At 39.0% G+C, this 24,018-nt stretch overlaps 1 protein-coding gene across 2 annotated transcripts in view; it reads left to right on the forward strand.

Moving 5' to 3' along the window:
- The window catches only part of GNB4 (G protein subunit beta 4), a 78,359-nt gene that overhangs the window by 12,514 nt on the left and 41,827 nt on the right, over positions 1 to 24,018 (forward strand). The gene's annotated exons all lie outside the window — the stretch shown is intronic.

Raw genomic sequence — 24,018 nt, forward strand, 5'->3', positions numbered from 1 at the left:
GCTGACCTTGAAATTAGTAATAGCAGAGAGGTTTTTCCTAATTCGAATAATGAAATCTTAGTAGTGCTGCATATACAGCAAGTTAGGATTTTATTCTCTTTGTAATTACAAATCCCACAGCCTTTCTCACTGCTACATTCACTGTATACATCCACTCATCCCAAAAATATTTTCAGAAGAATAAATTAAAAGCAAAAAAAACCACAGTGTGTTGTAATGCAGATTACAGAGCATTAACTGTGGTTGCCTCTAAGGCAAACGGGAAGTTCTGAATAGTCTGCATTGTACTGTTGTATGTATATAACAGGCCACATCAGCTGGAAACTGAAAATCCAGACCTGACCCGCATCCTATAAGATGTTGATGATGTTGAACTCCTTTTCTTTTTAAATTTTGTCTATTAAGTGGACACTTGCAGGCTCGTAGGCTAACTCTTTGCTCACTTGTGGGCAATAAGAAAATAGAGCCTCCAGACTGCAGAATTTTTTCTGGAACTGATCCTATCAGTGGAAGCTTGTGACAAGTGCCTCGCAGAATGGGCTCAAATTTTGTTCTTTTGCATGTGAGGGCACATAAATAATGCATAGGAAGGAAGGCAAAAAAAAATCAACTCAGAAGTTCCCCATGACCTCAGAAGTTTCTGTGAAGTATTTATGTGTAATCTGGATTATGACATATATGACTGAGGTTGTTGGTTTGGGATGGTGCTTTTTTTGTTGTTGTTGTTTTAAATGAACTACACTGGAATTATTTTGAGTCAAGAGCGTGTTTGTCGGTACAGTCCCCTGTTTGTGTGCTGGCTTCCTGGGAGAAAGGGACAATTGAAGAGGTTGTTGTATTGTTTTTCTGTAGAATTGCTAAGGTATCAAAGTTCAAAATAGTAACTGTCTCATCAAAATTGCTATTTGCTGCTTAATATATTTGCACCTATGCGTAGCTTCCGTGTGCTTCACATACTGGCAAGCTTACATGTTGTGTTGGGCACAACATATATTAACCAGAATAAACCACATATATTTATTTCACTCTATTTCCTGTTTATTGCAAAATACATACAGTGTGAGTTTGACTCACGCTTTTCCCCAGTGGAAATACACATTTGGGGCATTTAATTTAGCATGGTAAATTCCAGTTGCTAAATTTTAGATGTTACTGTATTCAGATGTTTTTATGATAGCTTTGCTGATATCAAAACAACTGGAGCACAGCAGTGAGTCTGGATGCGTATAAATGAGAGAGAAGAAATTTGAGAGTGACAATTGTAGTCTGAGGTGAAAATGATCTTTTCGTCAGGCTGTTGAGAAAATATGTTTGTTCAGAAAGTAGACCTGTTTCCTCTTTCTAAAAATTGTTACTGTTTTTTTGACATCTCTGTTCTGAATATCACTTTTAAGCAGTTTAAGATATGCATAAGAGTTAAATGGTTACACGGGAGGAAAAAAAAAATCAGTAAGCTCAAAGAAAATGTTATCATTATCTAATGTTCGTAGTTTTATCAGCATTCCATGTGATTCCACCATTTTTAGTAATCTGGGAAGCAAAACCACTAAAAGGTCATTTTGTATTATTCTAGGTGGTGTCTTATGACAGAAAAATAACATGATGGCAGCTAGATATGGCATGTTAATTAGTAAAGTAGATTTTCAAATGAGAGATTCAGAGGTAAAGACTTCTGGAGAAGATGGTGGGTAGCAAGCCTCAGTCTTTGTCTTTCTGTTCACCTTCTTCCTGTCTCTTTGCTTCCCCTCTCCCTTTCCAACTTGAAAATGCTCTGTGACTGTGTTATGCAGAGAATAGCATTTAGCTGCAGACACTGGGACAGAGAGATAGCAGCTTAAAGGAGAAGGGAGTGAAGTCTGCATGGTGAGTTGTTCACAGTATAATGCCTGCCAACAATTAGGGCAAGGTATTTGTGGCTCTGAGGAGTGATGCAGAAGATAGGCAATTCTGCAGCAACAAGTCAGAGAAATGAGGAGGCAAACAGACTGGGAGTAATGGAGGAAAGCTGTAAAGTTAGGTGGAATTAGGTGGTTTTAGCGGTGCTTGTACTGGGAGTGCAGTAAACTAACCAAGTAGTAGAGAGCTCCAGGGAGCAGGATACAAAGATTGCTGAAGCATCTCGATGAAGCTGGTATGGGTGGTAAGCTGGGGAGGATAGGTTGGATAGAGACAGACACTAAAGTCTAGGTTACAGTATTCACCCACGACACAGTATAAGTGCTGTTGAGCAATTTAATATGGTAATTTATTGCTGGAAACGTTGAAGTAGTGAATTCCAGTTGTTTCTTTATCTTCTGCTTTTGAATACGTAGAAAAGAAGAGGAAGAATTAACAGCACAAGTTGATCCACTGATGAAAAGTCAGGCTTCGGACCAGGATGGAAAAGTATGGCACAGGCTGGAAAACGAGGACATACGCATGAATAGGAAGAGAAGTTAGGATGACAAAAGAGAAGCAGTGCTTATCCTGGAAAGATGGGGACATGCTGGATAAGTGCAAAAATATATAAAAACATTCAGTAACCCAAACTCCTCATCCCTTGAGAAACAGAAGGCAAAAAATAAATTAAGATTAATAATTGTCGAGTGAACAATAGTTTCTAAACATAGTGTATGACAAAGCAAATAAGAGTATTAGTACTACCACTGCACTGGACAGCTCAGCCTAAACCATGGCCTTTGCTGTTAGAGGTTAATTCTCCTGAGACCTGATAGATTATTTTATCTGATAGACGTCATCTATCCATGATCTGGCATTACATTTTTTGTGGTTTGGTTGTCTGGGTTTGTTTTAAATAAACGGTATCTCTCTTAAAGGAATACTGTGAGTTTTAATTCATGACTGTAGTGATTAATGAGACCATCTGATGAAAAATTTATTAATTCATTTTTACCTATCCAAAGCCCTATGGTTCTGTATTTTGTTGCTGCTGTTTGGAATCCAAGCTGTTATTGCATTACCTGGGCCTGACTGTCCACTGCTATGAATAAGCATAGCTCTATTACTTCTGGGATCTGGTGACATAACTCCAAAACTCTGATGTGAAATCATGAAATGCGTGTATTCAGGGCATTAGAGAAATAATTTAATTGCATGAACTTAGTTAAAGTGGCACCAGAAGGCACGGGAATACTTACAATATAAATGTCTGATTTTAAATTGCCACTTCCTGGCATTTTTGAAAAAGAGTAGTGAAAATGTGCTTTGTCATCTGAAGCTGCAATCCAGTAACACAATAAAGGCATGCAGAAAGAAAGTTACTGTTAGTTGACCAGAAATATGAATAGTTAGGAAAGTTTGAAATTGAGTATGTATTACAGTACTGTTCAACATCTCTTTTAAAGTGCATTTTAAGGTTCACTTTGAACAAGAAATTAGAGAGAAAGTGTCTTGTGGTTGAAAACAGAAGTGGTTGTCAGAAGATGGGCATTTTAAATCGCTTTACTAAATGCTTCCAATTTTAGTCCTATTTTCAAAGGATTTAACTTGAGTTTCATTACTCGTCTGTAGGCTCCAAGTTTCAAAGAGACAGAGATGCTTTTAAACATTGGATCACTTATTCCTGAATTGTTACCTGTGTACTGTATGATGTTGGGCAAGTCCATGAAACATTTTAGGGCTTGCTTCTTCCCGTATGTGAGCTGGGAATAAGTAGTATTTACCTTATAGGACTATGGACATATCTGTTATTCTTTGTGTAGTGTTTTGAGTAGTCATGCTGTTCAGGGCCCAGTTACTCAGATATGCAAAGTACTACAACACACAGCCCTCTCAGATCCCCCAGTTCATCTTCTTTTTCTGTTGTAGCTACAAGGTCAAGTTGAAATAATCCGTATGATTATAAGAGCTTGTATGAAAAACTTTCCTGGAGAGCAACATCTGTTATCGGGTGGTAATAGTGATTCAAAGGAGCTCTCTGGGAAGCGAATACAGTCTGTCTCACATGAACAGGATGACTCAGTAGCTCGCATTTGGAAAGAGAAACATTCTCCAGGCCTCACAAATGTGATTCTGGAGACTCATTACAGGTGTTATTACATGCTTTTGTGAAGCTCTCTGACATGGCGCAATGCAAATGGTTTTTGGCAACCATGATCCTCCTGTCTTGTCCGGAAGCAGAAGTGATACCAAACCATGTGCAGTGCCAGTGCTGCAGACGGGCTCTCGTTCCTCTCCGATTCCTCGGTGGCAACACAGGCGGCTCTCATTTCACATGCTTGGTGATAAGGCTCAATAAGCGGTGTAACAACGGTGGATTCAAACAAATGCTGAAGTCCCAAAGCTTTGTAGGTCTTGACACAAGTTTACCTTGTATAAACTGTCCTGCAACGTGATAGGTCTGTGCCACACAAGTACCTGTCTATTTGTAAGTGTTTAACAGCTGAAACTATAGCTTGGATTAGCTTGTTTAGAGAACTTGTATTACTCTGATGAGTATTATGGGCTATGGACATGCACATCAAATTTCACAAGGATTTGATTTATCTTCCATTTTATCTAAAATTTGAGTTAAATTCAGCCCCCCTATATCATAACTGATCTTGCTGTTTCAGGCCTACAAATCAAAGTAGCCTTAGAGCTTCACCTAGATAACTGAACAGGCATTCTGTCGTAACGTGATGTTGATTGATGACTGCAGCTTGGTTCAACTGAAACTGCACAGCTCAACTACATATGGGCATTCCAGTCCTTTCTACTTTCACAGAGGCTTGCATCTTGCAAGCATTGCCCTATACAAATAAAACTACTCGTGGGTGCTATATAGTAACAGCATGTAAAATGCTATGGACCTGAAATACAGTACAGCTTAATTGAGTGCAATTTCTATTGACTTCTATGGGTGTTTTATTCAATTAGGGACTGCAGAATTTAGATCATTGCCTTTGGCTTACATCATTGCAAATATTATTGATGCTTATAAAGCTTTCAGGGATCTTTGAGGCTTTTAGTCCACAAATTGACTGCAATGTGAAAGTCTTGCTCGGGGGTAAGAGGAGTACTTATATCCATCTCATCTTTCATTTACTTATTCCTGAGCCTTTCTGTGCTATTCCTTTGGGAGTGCTCATATAAAATACGCAATTTAACAAGAGGGGGAAAGCAGAGTTGTCTCAATATAGCAAGATTCAAGTTTCATTTTTGCACATTAGAAGTATGCCTTTCTTATTTTCTTGCCTAAAATGTAGAAGTGAATCTGATTAATTTTAATTGTCATAAAATGATGAAATTAAGGCACAGTAAATTTAGAATGAATATTGAGGAAAATTAACAGTTTCCCAGGAGTGAGCATGGATACTGTGTTTGAAACTTTATGCTGGATGGAGCACTAGAAATTTTAACGAAAAGAACTAAGCTGATCAACAGTAGCAATATGGACGAGATAGATATCCTTGTGCTGGCTCTGTGTTAGGCCCAGAAAGAAAAAGGATACAGTTTCTATACTTTTCCATTCAGTGCTTTGGGGAAAAGCAGTGAGTAAACCATTTCATGTATAGTGCATGTAATTGCATTTAATACTACTTCTTGTCTATAATCAGCAATGAAACATGTAGGAATAATGTTTTTATATATATATATCTTCTATAGGAAAGTACGAAAGTAAAAGAAAACGAAAGAGATTGGGCGGGATGGGCACAAGCACTTTTAGGATATGTATTGCAGAAAACTGATTGCACTTCAAGCAATATATTCTTACTGTAGATCCTCCTGGAAAAATCGCTGACAGAGCTAGGTAAAGCCACACATATATACATGCACGTTTTTAGGTCTGTTTAATAAGATTTGAGAAATGTATCTACGAGAAAATCAATACACATCCTGGCTAGAACACTGACTCTATTTAATTCTGTTGTCTTAAGTGAAGTGAAATTGGACTTAAAAAAAAAAAAGGCAGCCTCCTCATAGAAGGCATTTTTTTGCAGCAGCAGAGAGCACAATAAATGTTATCTGTCAGGGAAAGAAACAGGCTATTTAAATTCAGGCAGCATAGCATCTTCAGGCAGAAGGGCTATTTTTAACTTCAGATGTAGCTTAATTTAGAAACTGAGCAGTTGAAGTCCCTTTTTTTTCCCCACTCCTCCGACTGGAGATTTTTTATAATGATTGTAGATATCCTTGTGTGAAGGTACTGAATAAAATAAAAAATACATTATCCTGAGCTTCAAGGTCATGAAAATACACAGCTAAACAAAGCAGCTTTGCAACACTATTGTCATACCTGTGTACACACAGAGATTAGATTAGATTAGATTAGATTGATGCGCTATTTGGTAAGCATAAGGGCCACTTTGGCAACTTGCCAGAAGGTTGCATATAGTTCTTATATCCATTTCTGCAAGATCTTACTCAGATCTGTATTATTTTGTTCAGGAAGTGCTGTAATTGCATATAGCTCTATACAACACATGATAAAGAGAGCGTAAATTTCTGTGGTTTCTAAGGGAGAAATATTTATGAGAAAAATGGCAATGATTCCATGCAATGATTTTTTTCTGAACCAGCTTCTTGTATTTGGCTTTGTTTGTAAGTTAATCACAAGAATTGAGAAGCTCATCTCGTTACAGAAGAAATTCAGAATTAAGCATTGCAGATTTGACTCTATTAACTGATTACAGGCTTTTTAATGTATTCAGATTTGGAATGTGAAAAAATCCTCTCACAAATGGAAGTACTTCCAAGATGGCTTGTTGCAAACAGTCTTCTTGTATAATTGCATACTCTATGTCACTCAACATTCATCTATTGAATTGCAATAGCATTTCAGCATAAAACTCGATTCTAGCTGAATTTTATAGTTTACCTGTTCAAGCTCAGTCAAAAGTGATTCTGAAAGCTATTCTAGTTACATAACAATAACATAAAGCAGAGAGAGACATGTGCCATTGCAACAGAAGTAATTGGGGTTATTAATAAGCTGAATATGACATGGAAAAGTCGGCTCTATTTCTGAGCATAGTGACACCTTCACCATTAACTCTTAAGCTCACACAACTTCTTACAGTTTCTGCAATTTTGCATAAATGGTTGAGCATTTGCTCACATAAAGAAAAGATAACTTTTTCTGTAGCTACCTAAAATCCTGCAATTATAAGTGAAAGCTTCTGCTGCCATTTATCCTTTAGCTTATGACAGCTAAAATTAGAGGCTTTCATTCCATTGTTTTTACACACAGGGTAGCATGATGTAATGTAGTAAGAACATCATAAAACAAGTTAGAAATTTAGAGTTATCATTAATGTTCAATGGAGGTTAAAAAAAAATATCATCTAGAGCTGGACTACCCCTGAATAGCCCACTTTGGATGGGGATTCTTTCACCTCCTCGTAAACATTTATTTAAGAGGAATGCTCCTTTTCCCGGCTACCTTCTGTGTGGCGCGAATGTGGGAGTTAGCGTGGAAACTGTTAGAGCCATTAGGCTCTGCTGTGCAGTTTCCTTCATTCTCAGCTGGCCAGACAAACCTGAATTAAAGCTGAATTTAGTCTCTGGGAGGCATTTCAGTAGTGCTGTCAGACCAGGAAATTCAGACTGTGACGCACAGTTTGGATTGGGAATTTGAATTAGAGCCCTTTCTTCAAGAGGATTTTCTTTATAAGGAAACAAATACATTGCACCAATATTTGCTGAAGTGTTTCAGCTTTAGAAAGAGAATGTGTTTTTCTCATTAAAGTCTTGATCTGAAGCTTGTAGCAAAAGAAACATTCAGCACATGTACTTTCTTGTTTTAGGTATGTTGGTATGCTGTCAGGAGGCAGCATTCAGTTTGCCTCTTAAAGAGGTTTTAAAAAAGATGAAAAACCATCCAAAAGGAGCAGTGGGGTTGTCAAGAAAAAGCTGAAATCTTATGGAATCAAGGGTAATATTCTTGGTCTTACAGAAACACAGGATATACTTTAAATAATTTTCTGAATGGCTTTATAAAATCTAATTGGCTTGAAATTATAACTGTCCTTTTGTATCTGGTTTGTTTTCATTCATACTGTAGTAAAGAGGAAAACAACTGTTTTGAGAGCAAATAGTAATTCTGTTTTCAGGCATTCTAACTCTTAAGTAGCAAAATGCAGCTATGAAGATTTATGGTGACATACAGATGACGAGGCTTAGGTAAGGCTAGACTTTGAGACTTGAGTTTCAAGTAAAGCTAGGGCTTCTCATAGAACAGCACTAAAATACTCTGAATTATCCTTAGGAGATTTCTGCCATTTTAGGCCAAGCTCTTCTGATGAGATTATAATTATAGTCACAAGAAAGGCTGAACTAGAAAACTGACAAGTTTTGGTGCTGGATCCAACCTAATGATAATAATTAGTTCTTATTTAGTAGTTTTCATCCACAGATCTCAAAGTGTTTTATAATGAAGGTCAGGATCATGGCCTTATTTTACAGAAATTGAAGCATGAAGAAAGGAATTGAGTACCTAAGATCAATAAGCACCTGGGTAACAGACCTAGGAACAGACCCAGATCTTGTAACCCAGGTGCGGATCTCATGTTCTCCCCATCAATCAGACCAAAGCAGTATTTATACTTTCATCTGTGCATCTGAAACCAGCTTCATCATGGAGTGGACTTGAACTTCTAGTAGTGTTTCAGATGGTCGTGATATAATCCAGAAAGGAAATTCAAAAAACCAAACCAAACAATCCCAATCTTGGATTTTCCTGCCTTGTGGTTTCCTACAAAATTCCTGCCTAAATGTCCAGATAGATTTGTGTTCCAGAAGCATGAGTAATCCGAGCAGACATTCAGCTGCTGCGCTGCTACGAATGACAGAAATTCCTACGTAGGACAATGGCTGGATAGAGTACCCCCAGGGTTTCAAGAGCAGCCCCCCAAGACCTGCTCAATACTGTGCCAGTTCTTCACTTTGTCCCCAGAGGGACTGAGATATGGATATTCCTGAATATACGGTACTCTGCTGTATTTTGTGTGTCTTTACCCTTTTATAAATTCTTACCATGACAGATTCCACGTTTCTACTTTTAAAGTGACTGCTGTGGAGATGGGAATATTTTCTGCATCCATTTATATCTCTGTGACCTCCCTGAGAGATGCTGACATCTGCTCCGTAACGAAGTGAGCCTGGTTTTCCTCAGCTTTATGCTTTTCCTCCTCTGGGTAGCTACCAGCTATTGTGGCTGGGTCACTTTTAAAAGACTTGGTAGTGGTCCGTACTGTGTAACCTGCAGGCTGGGTCCAGACCCAATGTGTTCAGTAGGGTCTCTCAGAGAGATGGAAGCAAGCTGCTGTAGCCTCCTGACTTGGATCTCTGTCTGATCCCAAAAGTCATTACAGTCGTGGTCTCCACTCTTTGCTGTCTATCTAGTCTGTGTAGACGGTTTCCATTGGCAGGGAATCACATGCTTAATGTACTGGTTCTTCCATAAGAATTTTATTATATTTTTCAGTTCAAAAAGCTTAAGCCTTCTCTTCTGTGTCACTTGTTAAATAGTTTTTTCACTCAGCAAAGAAAATGTATCAGTGTTTTCTGTGCCCACAAATCACAGGAGGGAGGACATGCTGTAGACAGGAGTTTTTATTAATCAGTATGCTGTCTTCTCAGAAATGGGAAATTGATTTTATTGAAGTGTGACAAATTACAAGAATTAAATAAATTGATATTTGGGTGAAATACAGGAGACTATAACAGTCATACTGTGTATCTGATTAATTAGGAAAATATAATATGCCATGCCTGTACAGGAATTTTCACACATCAGTATGTCAGCAGTTCACAAACCGACATTAGGCATCATCTACCCATGTTATATAGGTAGGGGCACAGAATCATAGAATCATTTAGGTTGGAAAAGACCTTTAAGATCATCGAGTCCAATCACAAACCCAATGCTGGCAAGGCCACCGCTAAACAGTGCTCCTAAGTACCACATCTACACATACGTCCAGGGATGGTGACTCAGCTACTCCCCTAGGCAGCCTGTTCCAATGCTTGATAACCCTTTCAGTAACACATTTTTTCCTCTTTCATCTTGGAGAAGATGGTCATAGATGTACTAAAAATAGCCAGATTTAAGAGCGCGTGCTCCCTAGAGGGGATCAAAGACTGAGGTGCTGTTTAGACATGCAAACAACCAGAAGTATCAGAGCAGGAAAGAGTGTGGTTGAACCAGTTAGTGCACTGATAAAATCTGCTACTTCTAGCTTCGGCAAAATTTGTGAAAGTGATAGAAATGGAGTGCAGAAACACAGGGAAAGAGATGTGTAAGGCAGCTCCTATTGCCTATTCTTACATTTCTAACATAGGTGCCTAAAGGAGGCAGACAATTTTACCTGGTCTATTGAAAGAGATTGAAAGCAGGGGATGTTCTTTCAGAAAGTAATTCAGAATCTACAAGTACGGCTTCTGCTCTGAAGCACCTCTGTAGGAGCCTGACACTCTTCACTGATTATGTAGGAGACTGAGGTAAAGTAACGGCGTACCTTAAACCCCAGAGTTTGGTATTAAACTTAAGCAGTGGTAAAAACCCACTCCACGTAGGGTGACTGCAAAGGCAACTTTGTACCTAGGACTACAAAACTAATATCGATAATGTTCTTTCCCTGTATGCCATCACCTTGGGAAACTTCCATTTTTCTCCTCAGACTTCTCTTTCTGTTCTTTATATGACATTCAGATCTCATGTGCAGAGGTTGAATAGTTTGTCTGAAAGACAGTCAATGAAAGAGAGTACCTTGGATCTGCGCGTTGCATTTTTAACCGAATCTAAAGTCGGACAGACTCAAGGACTTTCCTCTTCTATGTTCCTTCCTAGAAATGGGAGGTTATTTCTCTAATCAGGATTGGCTTTTGTAAAAGTCCCTGGCAAAATCGTAAATAGTGCTGCTTAGTTCAACAAGATCTCTGAAGAATAGAGAAAAATTCATAATCAAAAGAAGAGCAATAGTTTTTGTGCCATATCTGATTTAATAAGAAAGCAGTATTTACTTGAAAGGGAATATAAGTAAAATCTGGCTTTTCATTAAAATGGATGAAAAATTTTTAACTCAAGATTAAAATTTTTTATTTATGGTTAATAATACTTCTATTCAGATGTTGTTACTCAGAAATTTGCATCCAAGGCCTAGCTTCAGATCTGTTGATTTCTCTGTCCCTTGCATCTAACTTGCAAAACTATTAACACTTTTCATGTTTCTCTGTTGCACTTGTCTTGTTTAATACAAGAAAAGAAGCCGGCAGATGCTACGATTCGATCCTGATACTCACTGTATGTTTTACTTACTACTGCAACTGGGACTTAAAAATATAAGCACCAGCTTTTTTTCCTGTATATATCTCCATAAAAAAGCCTGCTTTAATGTAATATTAATAGGAAACTATTTTTAACCTAAAGGAAGCAGGGGGACAATGACATTAATATGTTTCATGGTGCAAGATACTCATCACCAATTCTTGCATAAGCATTCACCATACCTAAATAAAGTGGTAAGAAGAAACTTCCTGCTCCTATTAAGTGGCCCTTTATACAGAGAAGATCAGATTAGCTGATAATGTCATCAGGAAGTATGTGCAATATTTAAAATCAGGTTGACAATGTAAATACTGCTGTAGAAGAAAAAGTGACTGTTTGCCTCAGAAATGGTGTTACGGATTTTAGGTTGGTCCTATGACACAACTAAGGACAGAGTCATTGGTAAGAGTTTTTACCACTGTATGATCAGTGTTAGATTTAGGGGTTATGGGAGGGAATCTGAAAAGGAATTTTGTGTGCTGCATGCCACAAAACCATTCTGAAACCCTGTTGCTAGACTGACTCGCTAAAATGGCCTAGTGAAAGGCCAGTTACTGGACTTATAATCATAGAATCATAGGTTGGAAAAGACCTCTAAGATCATCAAGTCCAACTATCCACCCAACACCACCATGCCTACTAAACCATATCCTGAAGTGCCACATCTACGTGTTTTTTGAACACCTCCAGGGGTGGTGACTCAACCACCTCCCTAGGCAGCCTGTTCCAATGTCTGACCCCTCTTTCAGTAAAGACATTTTTCCTAATATCCCATATAAACTTTCCCTGACGCCTCTCGTCCTATTGCTAGTTGCCTGGGAGAAGAGACCAAGACCTGCCTCACTACAGCCTCTTTTCAGGTGGTGCTAGAGACCAATAAGGTCTCCCCTCAGCCTCGTCTTCTCTAGACTAAACAGCCCCAGCTCCATCAGCCGCTTCTCGTAAGACTTGTTCTCCAGACCCCTCATTAGCCTCGTTGCCCTTCTCTGGACACGCTCCAGCACCTCAGTGTCCTTCTTGTAGTGAGGGGCCCAAAACTCAACACAGTATTCAAGGTGCAACCACACCAATGCCAAGTACAGGGGCACAATCACCTCCCTACTCCTGCAGGCCACACGATTCCTGATACAAGCCAGGGTGCTGTTGGCCTTCTTGGCCACCTGGATACATTGCTGGCTCATGTTCAGCCAGCTGTCGACCAACACCCCAAGACCTTTTTCCGCTGGGCAGCTTTCCAGACACTCCTCCCCAAGCCTGGAGCATTGCATGGGGTTGTTGTGACCCAAGTGCAGGACCCGGCATTTGGCCTTGTTGAAACTCATACAGTTGGCCTCGGCCCATCAATCCAGGCTGTCCAGATCCCTCTGCAGAGCCTTCCTACCCTCAAGCAGATCGACACTCCCACCCAGCTTGGTGTCATCTGCAAACTTAGTGAGGGAGCGCTCAATCCCCTCATCCAGATTGTTGATAAAGATGTTAAACAAGACTTATATGCCTCGACAGAAAATACTACATATTATATGTTAAGGAACAATTTCACCTTAGCCAAAGGATGAAATAGGAGTATGTTAATTCTTTTCCATAATTTTGTTTGATTTGTTTGATTGGATGTTTAGTTTTTGTGTGAACAGGTCCTTTTTCATTGTCAGCTTTGGTTGTAAGGTTGGTTGATTAACCAGACCATTGGTGGTCCTACAGTACGCCATAATACAGAGGAGTGAGAAATAATTTAAATTAAAATAAAAATTAGAAACACTGAGCAGAGGTGCCCTCAGCCAGAAAATTAGGAAATTAAATCCCTCATACTTAGCATGGAATAGCAAAGTCATAGTGGGTGTATTCCTCCAAAACTGAAAAATTAGGAATTGGGCAAGGAAACAGATGTTTATACAGTATGGTAATTCAGTCTTGGAGATGACAAAAGAATGAAGCCAATTATTTATTTAGGAATCTGAGTATTATTTTCTTGCATATGTAAATAAGGGTAAATATGTGTAAAAAAAATTGGACTAAAAGAAAATCTCAAGGGAAAGAGCACAAGGACAAAGAAGGTGGTTTAAATGTATAAAGCAAGACTTGTTCAGTGAATCACTCAAACATTTGTAAAAAGTGAGCAAAGTGGTAGCACAGATAGCTGAAGGGAAATGCATTTTAAAATTCTAGCAAGTAGACTTTAACTTCTAAATATAACTACTATACTAAATGACTTTGGAAAGTTATACATAGAGACACAAAATATCCCCAGCCCTGTGTTTGAGAAATGTCGTGAATTCAATGGAAAAATACACTAACACTATTCATGGGTGCGTGTTTTGTGGAGAGAAAATTTCTGTTTCCCTGGTATGTATTCATAAGCAATGAATTAATCCAAGCCCTTAAAATGCATGCAACCTGTATCTGTGTTGGGGCTAAACTCTTCTAGCGCCAAAGAAGATACACGCACATGTAAACCTACTCATTGCACCATTGTTAAACTTTACAATTCTTTTCAGTCTTTCTTTGGTGTACTTTTTGACTGTGAGGAGAGAATAAGCAATCATAGTTCCAGCCATGTTCTTCTCTGGGCAGAGCCCCTGGTGAGCAGCATGCCTCCACATCCCTAGACCGCCGCTGTGCCAGACCGTTGTTTCTGGTGCCAGCAGTTTCTCTGTCCTTGTCTGATGTGGGTGCTCCTACACTGTGGCTTATAGCAAGCCTTCCAGCTGCCTTCAGACAGAGCCTTTTATTGTCCCTCTTTGACGTCAGCTCAGCTTTGGGGACTAGTTGGTCTTTTTCATGTGACTGATAACAGGAGATTTCCTGATACAGCTTTTCAAAGGAATGAGCAAAAGAAGCACAGCATGATTCTCCAGGGGACATCATCTTTGATACTTGAAAGGGACCTTTTTATCTTGGGCTTTGAGAGACCGTGCGCCCAACATGCTAAGGAGATTTAAAACATCCTTGTTTAGATTTTTGCCTCAGGAGACTACTGCTTGGTAGTTAAGAATGAACAAAATACAAGGTAAATTCTAAGTGTTTAATTGTTCATGCAGAAAAAAACATTTTACGTGAAATTCAGCCACGTGCATGAGATTCCAGGTGCTCAAGGTGTCAAGTGCATTTAGGGAGAAAAAGGAAATAATAAGATAAAGGTAAGATAATAAGAGGATATTCCTGAATGAAAATATCACACACCATTTCTTCAGTAATTGGTTACATCACTGTATTGATACTTGTCATTCACATAAGCAACTGTTACAACTTGTGTGCACATCCAGAACAAAGTGTATTGTACTGCATATAAAGTTTCTATTTGGTGTAAAATAAGAAAGCAGTGGGATGCCTCATACAAAGGCTAGGATACAGATTAACAGTGTGGTAGCTGTGACCCACGTATCAAAGGAGTGTTTAGTCTCAGTTACCAGTATAGTTGATGACAGCAGTGGTAACTCAACCATGCGAATTACAGTGATGCACTAGAAACTACAGCTGCTGGTATGGAAGCAAAGCTTACTGGTACGACAAATTTAGGTGATGCAGATAATTTCCAGAATGCTGAAGAAACTGCAGTAATGTGAGTTTGTAGTGAGTCTGACTTTTGTTTAGTTTTGTTGGGGTTTTTTAGGAAGTTGGGTTTTTTTGTTTGGTGGTTGTTTTTTTTCCCCCACGACTGGAAAAATAGCAAGTGTGGACCTATTTTGGAATAAATTACAACATTGTTTTATCAAAGGTAGATCATAATGCTCAATAGATTTCGATATGAGAACTGATTTCTTAGGAATCATAAAAATGGGCTTCATCCAGTTAGATTCTAGTAACTGATATCCCACAGGAAATTGTTCTGGAATTTGGAGATGATGGTGGTGATCACAAGAATTGTGGGCTGGCTAAAGTGCTGACTGAAGGTAATATTAAAAAAAAAAGTGATAAGGCTGAAGAGACGTTACTTACTGGTGTTTCTCTGGGGTTAGTCTTGGGACCTCATGTATTTAATATATTTGCTGATGTGTTGAAGTTAAATACCTAGATAAGACAAAGTTGGGAGGCAACTGCCAATGCTGAGAAAGTCTGGTTGTCATCCAAAAAGAATTAGACTAACTTTTTTACTAGTTTGCTGGTAATGTCATGTAAGTAAGTAGCATGCTGTACAAAGCCATGCGCTTTGAGTTCAATAATAACTTCATCTATGTCCTGCAGGTTTGTGAGCTGCAGGTAACAGAGGTGGAGAAAAACTGGAGTGTACTTGTCAGTGGAAGGTTGAATATGATTAGACAATGGAATATAATTATCATAGAAAAGATAATGTAATCCTGGAAGGTGAGAGTCTTTTAACAGAGAGAGGGAAATACTGGTACCGTCTTCAAGGAGCGTTAACTCCTTTTAAGTATTTCTACAGTTGTGTTTAGCTATTTTCAGACAAATGAACTTAAACTGTGAGAGGAGCAAAGAAGAGTAGCAGGATAAGCAAGGGAATGAAGCTCCATCTTTTGAAGGGAAATTAGAAATGCCTCATATCCCCAACCAAATGGAGGTTTCTAGGGTGATGAATCATTGAATATACAGGGAATGAATACTGGTAAATGGATAGGTTCAGTGTCCATGATCAATTAGTCCTTAGCTGAGATTGCTAACAAAGCTGCCAACTGCTGCCTGTTCAGTAGTTTTGTTTCGTGGTGTGGATAGTTGACCGGTGTTAATTCCAAAAGCCCACAAAACTTTTGCCTGTGACACTGACAAGAGGATTGCCAGTAAGACTGTGTTTTTGTTAGTACTTTAGGTAGTATTCAGCAGCCTTAAAAAATGCATTACCATTTTTCAAATCTTGGCTGCAGATTACTTACAAAAGAAAGAACTATTCTTTATTCAAGATCTTAGTGAACTTCCTCCTGTTTGGTCTTTTGAACTCGGCTCTCGTGGTGTCACTCCCTTACCCTTGCCTAATGAGCCAGTGCACCATGATGACAGCTGCTGCTGTCTGGTTTTGACTTTCGAGAGCTCCATAAGTGCGAAGAGTGATGACATAATGCTCCCTAGGGTGTCAGTTATTAGCTGCTAAAAATAGTTACAGGCAAACACAGAATAGAAAAATCAAATGTCTGTTTAAACCGCTAGTGAATGGGAGGGCAAAGGGAGAGAGCTCAGCTGAAGAGCTTTTTATTTAAATGCAAGGGCAACAACGTTGGACTGCAGTCCTGGCAAATGGTGCAGATGATGCTTTAGGACTCGTGAGCTGCGAGAGCCCACAGAGGCAAGTTTGTCCCTGGTGCAATTCCAAAACTGCCATGGTAAGTGAGCTTTTTGTGTTTCTTTTCCACAGGTTAGGTTATCTCATCTGAGTAATCTCTGTTTTGCAGTTCTTCATGTAAGTGTAGCTATGAGATTCACAGCACGAGAATGATGTCAGTGTTACTGCCAGTATAATCACTGTTCTGTTAAAAAATAAAACAAAGCAATATTCATATTGTAAAATGAAGTGTTCAAAGGTTAAGAAATAATGTACAGTAAAAACTATACGCAGGCGTAAATAGTCCCTCCAGTCTCCAAGTTCAGGAAGGTATCCTGCTCAGCATGTGCTTTGGGGCTGTTCAGTGCAGTTCTTCTGACACCGCTTACGACCTTAAGGCCTTGATTACACGTCTGCGAGCTAAAACAGGCTTGAAGACAGAGCTCACATTTTCAGTCTTTAACTTAATTCCAGTTTCTTAATGTAGACTTCTGTTTAATGTTTCTGTGGTACTAGCAAGGTGTTTCAGATATTCAGCTGCTCCAAATTAAAGCTGCTCTAATAAAGAAAACACATACAAATGCAGAAGCAATATAATGTGAAAGTTAAGATTAACAATAGGACTGGGGGTCTTACAACCGTTGAAAATCTCTTGGATTTTTTTATACTGTTTAGGCCATGGACACAAATGTTCAACTAGGCCTATCAGTGCTGTTACAAGATTTTCTAACCTGAGCTACTCTTAACAGTCTTTTCTACACTTCTTAAATTACTGTCTAAGGGCAAGCAGGGCTAGAAATATGAAGCTCTGACTCTTCCAGGAAAACGCCAGAAATTCTCATTCCAAGTTACAAATGCTAACCCGTAGGCCCGAAACTCCCTTGGCCAAAGTATAATCTTTTTCTCACTTGTTCGGAGTCACCTACAGCAGCTTTATGGTGATCCAAAACCATCAGAAGTCACTTGTAACTAGCACCGGCCCCCTAGCAGGGAGGGCAACCTCTTCTCCATGCTGCTTTTGCACCCTGGCCCCAAACTGCTTGGTCTCCTGTTTGCAGCCAGTACACGAGCTGAACACCAGTCTGCTGATCCTCCGGAGCCTGACTCACATCTCTGTCAACCACTTGCAGCAGCCTTCCCCAGAGGGACTGAAGAGCTTGATGGATGTTGTACTGCAGGTTATCAGAGTGCGTGCTAATGCAGCAACAGATCCATTACAGTATTTATCCATTTTGCAGGATCCAGTTACAGGAACTTTGCGAAGTATAAAATAGTTTGATTTTACCTTGTATTCATCCTGTAAAAGATGATGTCTCTGAAAGATATTCCCATACTATCATTATTTCCTTGTGCTGATTCATCTATGTTGAGGATTGTTTAGAGCCAGGATTTGATTCTGCCTTGTTGATAATGTTTTTTGTAAATCTGTTAGATAATTGTCATGGATAAAGCTGAAGAATCCCTGGGTCTTTTGCTTGCGCAGTGTGACATGTAAAGTAGAAGTTTCTCTTGCTGTTACAGATCAGAAGCCAGGGGACTGATGTAGGAATTATTGTGTGAAATTACATTGTCTCTGTTATGTAGGAATTCAGACAGTGATTGTGATAGTCCCTTTTGTCCTTTAAAAATGGGAATTTATGACTCAAAGGTGCTCCTCTGTCAGTCTCAGAATTTTTACCATTATACTGAATCTTATTTTAATGGTATAATATCCTGTCCTTTTAGTTGCGAGTGTGGTGTTTTGAAAGCAAACTGATTTACAGTCATTTTCTTCAGTCTGCAAAACAGGCACCCAAAAAAAAAAAAAAAAAAAGATGGAAGAACTTCTGTATTCAGTGGTGGTGGCTGGAGGGGCAAAATAGAATAATAATAAAAAACCCTTATTGAAGAATTTTTCCTCTTTGCAAGGGTTTGTGAGATTTTTTTTTTTAGGAAGAGGGCTATTTATAGGTGACTCCTTAAAACTACCTGAAGGAGTAGCATCTGAAGTAGAGTAATAATAAGAAATAGAAATGCAGGGAAGTTTTTTACAACATAAAAAGCATACAGTTTTTAGCAGGTGCCCAACTTCTTGTTTAGAAAGATTTCCTGCTGCATTGAATTTTCCTTGCTGTATCCCCTAGCAGGCTGAATGTTGCTATCTCTCCTGCAGACAAAGCAGCAACGCCCTTATTTTGTACTAGCGAATGATTTTTCCATTCACAAGCTATTTCAGTATTCCAGAGCATCGCACTGCTCTAGCATGCATTTATCTGAATTTAAAGTAATTTATTCATCAGAAGATTATTCTTTCTTGGTTTCGGGGATACCATGAGAGATAAAGGCACATGCAGTAGCACAGACAACTGAGGTCTTCTGGCAGACTTTTTGTCTGCTTAACGCTTTCACTGATGGTCTTGGCAGTGATTATAATGCCAATAGAATAAAATAAGCTCTACAAAATATAATTTCCTGTTGGCATGCTGGCAAAGTAGTGCTGGTGAGGCATACACTTATTGCGTCATCTATAAGCGGTGGCACTACCTTGCATGCTCTGTTTTCAAGGTTAAACAAAGAAGTGTAAAAAATACTCTCAGCAAGAGGTAGAATTACCTGAGCCTTAGGTCTGACTTTAGCTGAGCATTCAAACCCTTGTGCTATGCTTTTTGTGTGCAAATTGACCTGCTGTGTGTGAAAATTATCCCAGTTTAAATAGAAGCAATGTGGGAAATTGAACTGTGTTAATGACTGTGGGTGGTGGACCTAAATAATCCATAAAATTGGGGTAAAAGTCTTTGTAAAACACCTGTGGAAGTACACATTTATCAGTTTTACATATCCCAAGCTAGATCACACTGAAATGAGGGACAATTCAACTAAAGAGATGCCTGGAATGTATTTAGATCCAATAGCAGGAAGGTGAGTCCAGATAGATTCAGACTGGAACTGAGGCGTATGTGTCTGTTAGTGTGGGTCATTAAACATTAGCATATCTAGACAAGAAACGTGATATTTCACATGCACAGTAAATTGAGGGTTTGTCTACAGTAAATTGAGGGTTTGTCTACATAAGACTACACACTTGTAATCCAAATTAACATCGACAAGTTAAAGGATCTGATGTAGGACGTATTTAGGGAATACGGTTGACTGTTGCTGTAAAATGTCAGACTAAAAGATTAGAATAATCTCTCTGGATGGAAAATATGTGAGTCTATTACAATAGCTCTGTCCTGTATGTGCATAGCAGACAGAACAAGAAAAGGTTTTCATTCTGCTGCATAAGAAGATATTAATGGCACTGTCTCAGTAACAGTTTTCACACAATTAGATAGATCGTGTCAAATCTTGGCTTATCACCAAGACTACTTGCCATAAAATTTCTGACATCAGAAGAGGGACATCTGCATTAAAGTGAAATTTGAAGATTGTCTAATATGTGAGTTTGTGAGACAGAGTCCTCATCCACAGAAACAGTGTTGTCAGCAGCGCTGTTTGTTTGAATTAAAGCTGCAGATTGGATCTAGTCATTGATGCTGATCTCAACTTTTATGTAGGACATAAATTGAATACATTACATTTTCTAACATGCCAGGCCAGCATTCCGTGACGCAGACACCAAAGCTGAAGTAAATGGGAGCAGGCAGTGTTTTCCAGCCTGAGGTGTCAGGCCATTAGAAATTTCAGGTGCCTAAATGTAAATGTAGTATAGATACCCAAGTTGAAAGATGTCTCGAAAATATATCCAAAGATACATCTTATTCTGACAACACCCTGGAATCAGCTGGTACTGCTGACACTGTGCCAACCCAGCGAAGGAGTGTTTTGATGTATTTCAAGAAACGTGTAAGTTCAGTGTCCTGTAACTGCATCTGTAACCACCAGCCTCTCAGGAAAAAAAAACTTGAGAAGGCTGGTTTTTGTTTTTTAATCGTTAACTTTGCACTCTTGTGCCTTCCTTCCTCTCTAAGCTTCCTTTTTGTGAAGATGAAACCTAGTGATGCTGTGTTTGCCTATAGGCGTCCTTTTTCCTGTGAACACAGAGAACCCTGAAGAACAAATAAACTTTTTAAGCTGCTGATCCTGCATGTTTGCAAATTCATTGGGAGATTTGGCTCACATGTAAGGACACAAGGATCCTAGGGAATAAACGTCAAAGAAAATGAAAAGAAAAGCCTTGGTAGGCACTGGGACTATAAGAACAAAGAGTACTTCCAAACTGCAGTAGTGAAAACCACTGGGAAATGTGGAATAGTCTGACAGAAGCAAGAAGAATGATGGTTGTGAGTCAGGCACTGAATCAGGAAAAAAAAAGGAGAAAAAAAAAAAAAAGAGGCTTGATTCAAGTGAATTAAAGCCACTTATATTCCTGGAAATTAATTATTTCCTCTTTATCAAAAAGGAAAAAAAGACAAAGAGTTTAAGAATGTAATTATATGTTACAGAAAGAATTATATGGCAATTTCTGTCTCCCAAGCTTACGCTCAGGGTACTAACCAAAACTCTGACACACTGACTGACTTTCTGTACTGGGTCTCAGCAGCGCTGCCTGCACTGCCTATTTACTTCTCAGTACTTCCTCTTAGAGGCTTTCCTTAGTCTATCAGCAGGCTTTTAGAGGAAGCTCTGGGTATTAATTTGCGTCCAGAATAAACAGAAAGCACAGTCCTGTCTTCTGTGCATAAACTCTCTCCTTCCCTTGTGAATTTACAAATATTGTAGAAAAATAAAGTGATCACAGAACGAGTGTTTTGTTAAATGATCGCTCAAAACTAGTGCTGAGGACTTGGCTCCTTGCTTTGCCAATGAGTTCAAGTGTATCAGTTCCATAATCTACTATTTATGTCACAAAGCCCTCAAGGAAGTGCTGAAGCCTATGAACCATCTCCCCCCTTTTCTATCTTAGGCTGAGAATATTTTCATTCCATTCATCTCTGCTTAGATGCAGAGTGTCTGAAGACTGCTGCAGAGTATCTTGTTTGCAATGCACACTGATGGTTTGCCAGTCATATGCCATGAGGGAGCGTCCTCCCACTGGTATGAACAATATGACCATGAAAGAAGGCAAACAGTAACTGCATTATGTCCTCCAGAAGACGGATAGGAGTTAGAGGGAATATATTTTCATGCAACTGTATTTCAGGGCCTTGCTCATCAGTTGCACAACACTGCTAAATTTGTTTCCTAGTGCTTACAGATGAAATTAAATCAAGGTTGTAAAACAGAAAATTGTATTCATATGCTTTGGAGATTGATGATGACAGGCATACCGTAAAATCCTAAAAAAGATCAGCTGCAATTAGTCTATAAAGAACATAATCACCAACATGAATTTAACAACCAGGATTTCAAATAGTTAACTTCATTCTGTCCTATATACTCATTAACAATGTCTTTTCGTGGTGATTTTGTTGATAGATGGAAGTTGGTTGGAAATAATTATATTAAGATTCAGTTATTCATAAAACTATCATTTAATAACAAAAATCCATTTGTTTATGAATGCATTTAGGTTGCTGTACTGAACATACCCAGACTTCTATCCTCCAGGCATTGAAGAGGGTCTCTGTCATTCTCCATTGGCAGAAGAGCAGAAAAGGACTGGGGCAACTTCCTACAGCCTTTTTTCTGGCTCTCCTGGCACAATACCCTGAAGTAGATGAGATGCTCCTTCATCACAGAGACCACTGGGTTAGATTAACCAGGATATAATTAAGATTACAAAAACAACCCCCAAAGTTCTCTGGGCTTGCAAGCAGCATTCTCTCTCATTATCCTAAAGAAAGTTTATTTCTCGCTACTTCCCTTGAGAGAAGAGTTAAAAATTGCCGTATTATGGGATGAGGACTGCCCAATAGATAGCCAGAAAAAGCAACTGGAGAACTAGCGTGGCCAGCTGGAGCCCAGCCAGTATGACTGTGACTGGTGATCCCCTGAAACAAAACTGTGCTGCAGAAGCTGCTGCTGCTGCAGAAAGCATCCCCCAGCAGGTGCCACCTAGAGAAGCCAGTGACAGCCTGGCCTGTGAGAGTCAAAGACAAAGCAAGGAGAATGGGAACGAAAGAAAAACAGAGAGGGGAACAGTGGGAAAAGAAATTCATCTTTATTTGTGTGCTGGAAAGATCAATCTGCATTGCACTGTTGCAGTGTTTTGAAGTATGTTTTGACTTAGGACCTGACTCTCCTTATGTCAATTTAAGTCACCAGTTTAATACAGAGTGATGTAAATAAGCATCAACCCCTTGCTTGCCTACTCGTACAGACACACATTTATGTTGGATGCTTGCTTTTGAGCACAGCAGTGAACCAACAATTGTAAAACACTGTATGTTTTGCTGTGTCAAGGGAACCAGCTGTCACTGTAGCCACATCACTAAATCACATTACAACCCTTGGTCTAACAACATTCGTATAGATCTCCAGCTCTCTACTATTTGTCACTAATCAGAGTAGTCTGAAGATAATCATGCAGGGACATTATCCCATTTGATGTTCTTTCTCTCTACCTTAGCTAATCATTTCTGCAATGCACACACAAGCCAGCATATCCTGACTTCTCCAATTGCTTGTGCTGTCTTCATTTTTCTTTCTTTTAGCAGAAAGAATTGAGAGATCAATGAGGTTCTTGTGCCATGTCTATTGCTCAACTCCCCAGTTTCCTGTTGCGGTGGGATCTAGCAGGAAACTTGAAGAAATCCAAAGAACAGCCAAACTTCTTCTCACAGTTGCTCCGAGAGGCCTACCCTGCCTGTGTAACAGGGGTAGTTGAACATGATTTAGTCTTAAAAGATTAAATACCTTTTCATTACATGAGTATGCCTCATCCCAATGGAGACAATGTTGGGGTTCAGATTAGCACTGCTGAGTGCTCTTGTTTTCTTCTGTTTCAGCAATGCAAAAAAGGTAAATTCTCTTCCCTGTGACAGGTGCTTGAAACTGCCATGAATTTCATGAAGTGAACAGAATTGTTTAGGATTTTAATCAATGTAGCTGCAGAATTTGACCAGCCATCTTAAAAACACTGTATTTCTTTTTAAGATTCAAAACGTTGTACTAATAATTTAAACAGTTGTAAGGAACATCCTGTTATATTGACCTTAAAAATGTTACTAAACATAGTAAATACAACATTTACTTGCTGAAATGGAAAGATGAAATGCTCAGTCACTTAGAACTCCCTACGGTAATCATCAGGAAAACAACTCCTTTCTAAAATATAGCTGTCAAACTGACAGGTTGCAAAAGAAACAGATTCCCAGCTATTCAGTAGTTAACAAAAGATCAAGATGATCCAGTTTCATCAGACCACCAAAGAGGGAGACTTGAATTTGTTCAATTCAAATAATTTTTTTCTGTTTGCTCACTTAGGCTGGTCCTAACCACAGGTTCAGAAGAAATTTGTAATAAACTTCTGAGCTGTTACTCATTCCAAGATGGCACTGAACATCGAATAGCTGTCAATTATAAGGTGGCAGAGACTTGAATAAAAATGCAACTGCCTTTTTTGAGAAATGCTTTCGGTTGATCACAACCGCTTTGACATAAGATGCAATCCTTTGCCAGTGCAGATAGCAACTGATTCTGG

This window comes from Opisthocomus hoazin, chromosome 4 (genome assembly GCF_030867145.1).
Source record: "Opisthocomus hoazin isolate bOpiHoa1 chromosome 4, bOpiHoa1.hap1, whole genome shotgun sequence".
Lineage (NCBI taxonomy): Eukaryota > Metazoa > Chordata > Aves > Opisthocomiformes > Opisthocomidae > Opisthocomus > Opisthocomus hoazin.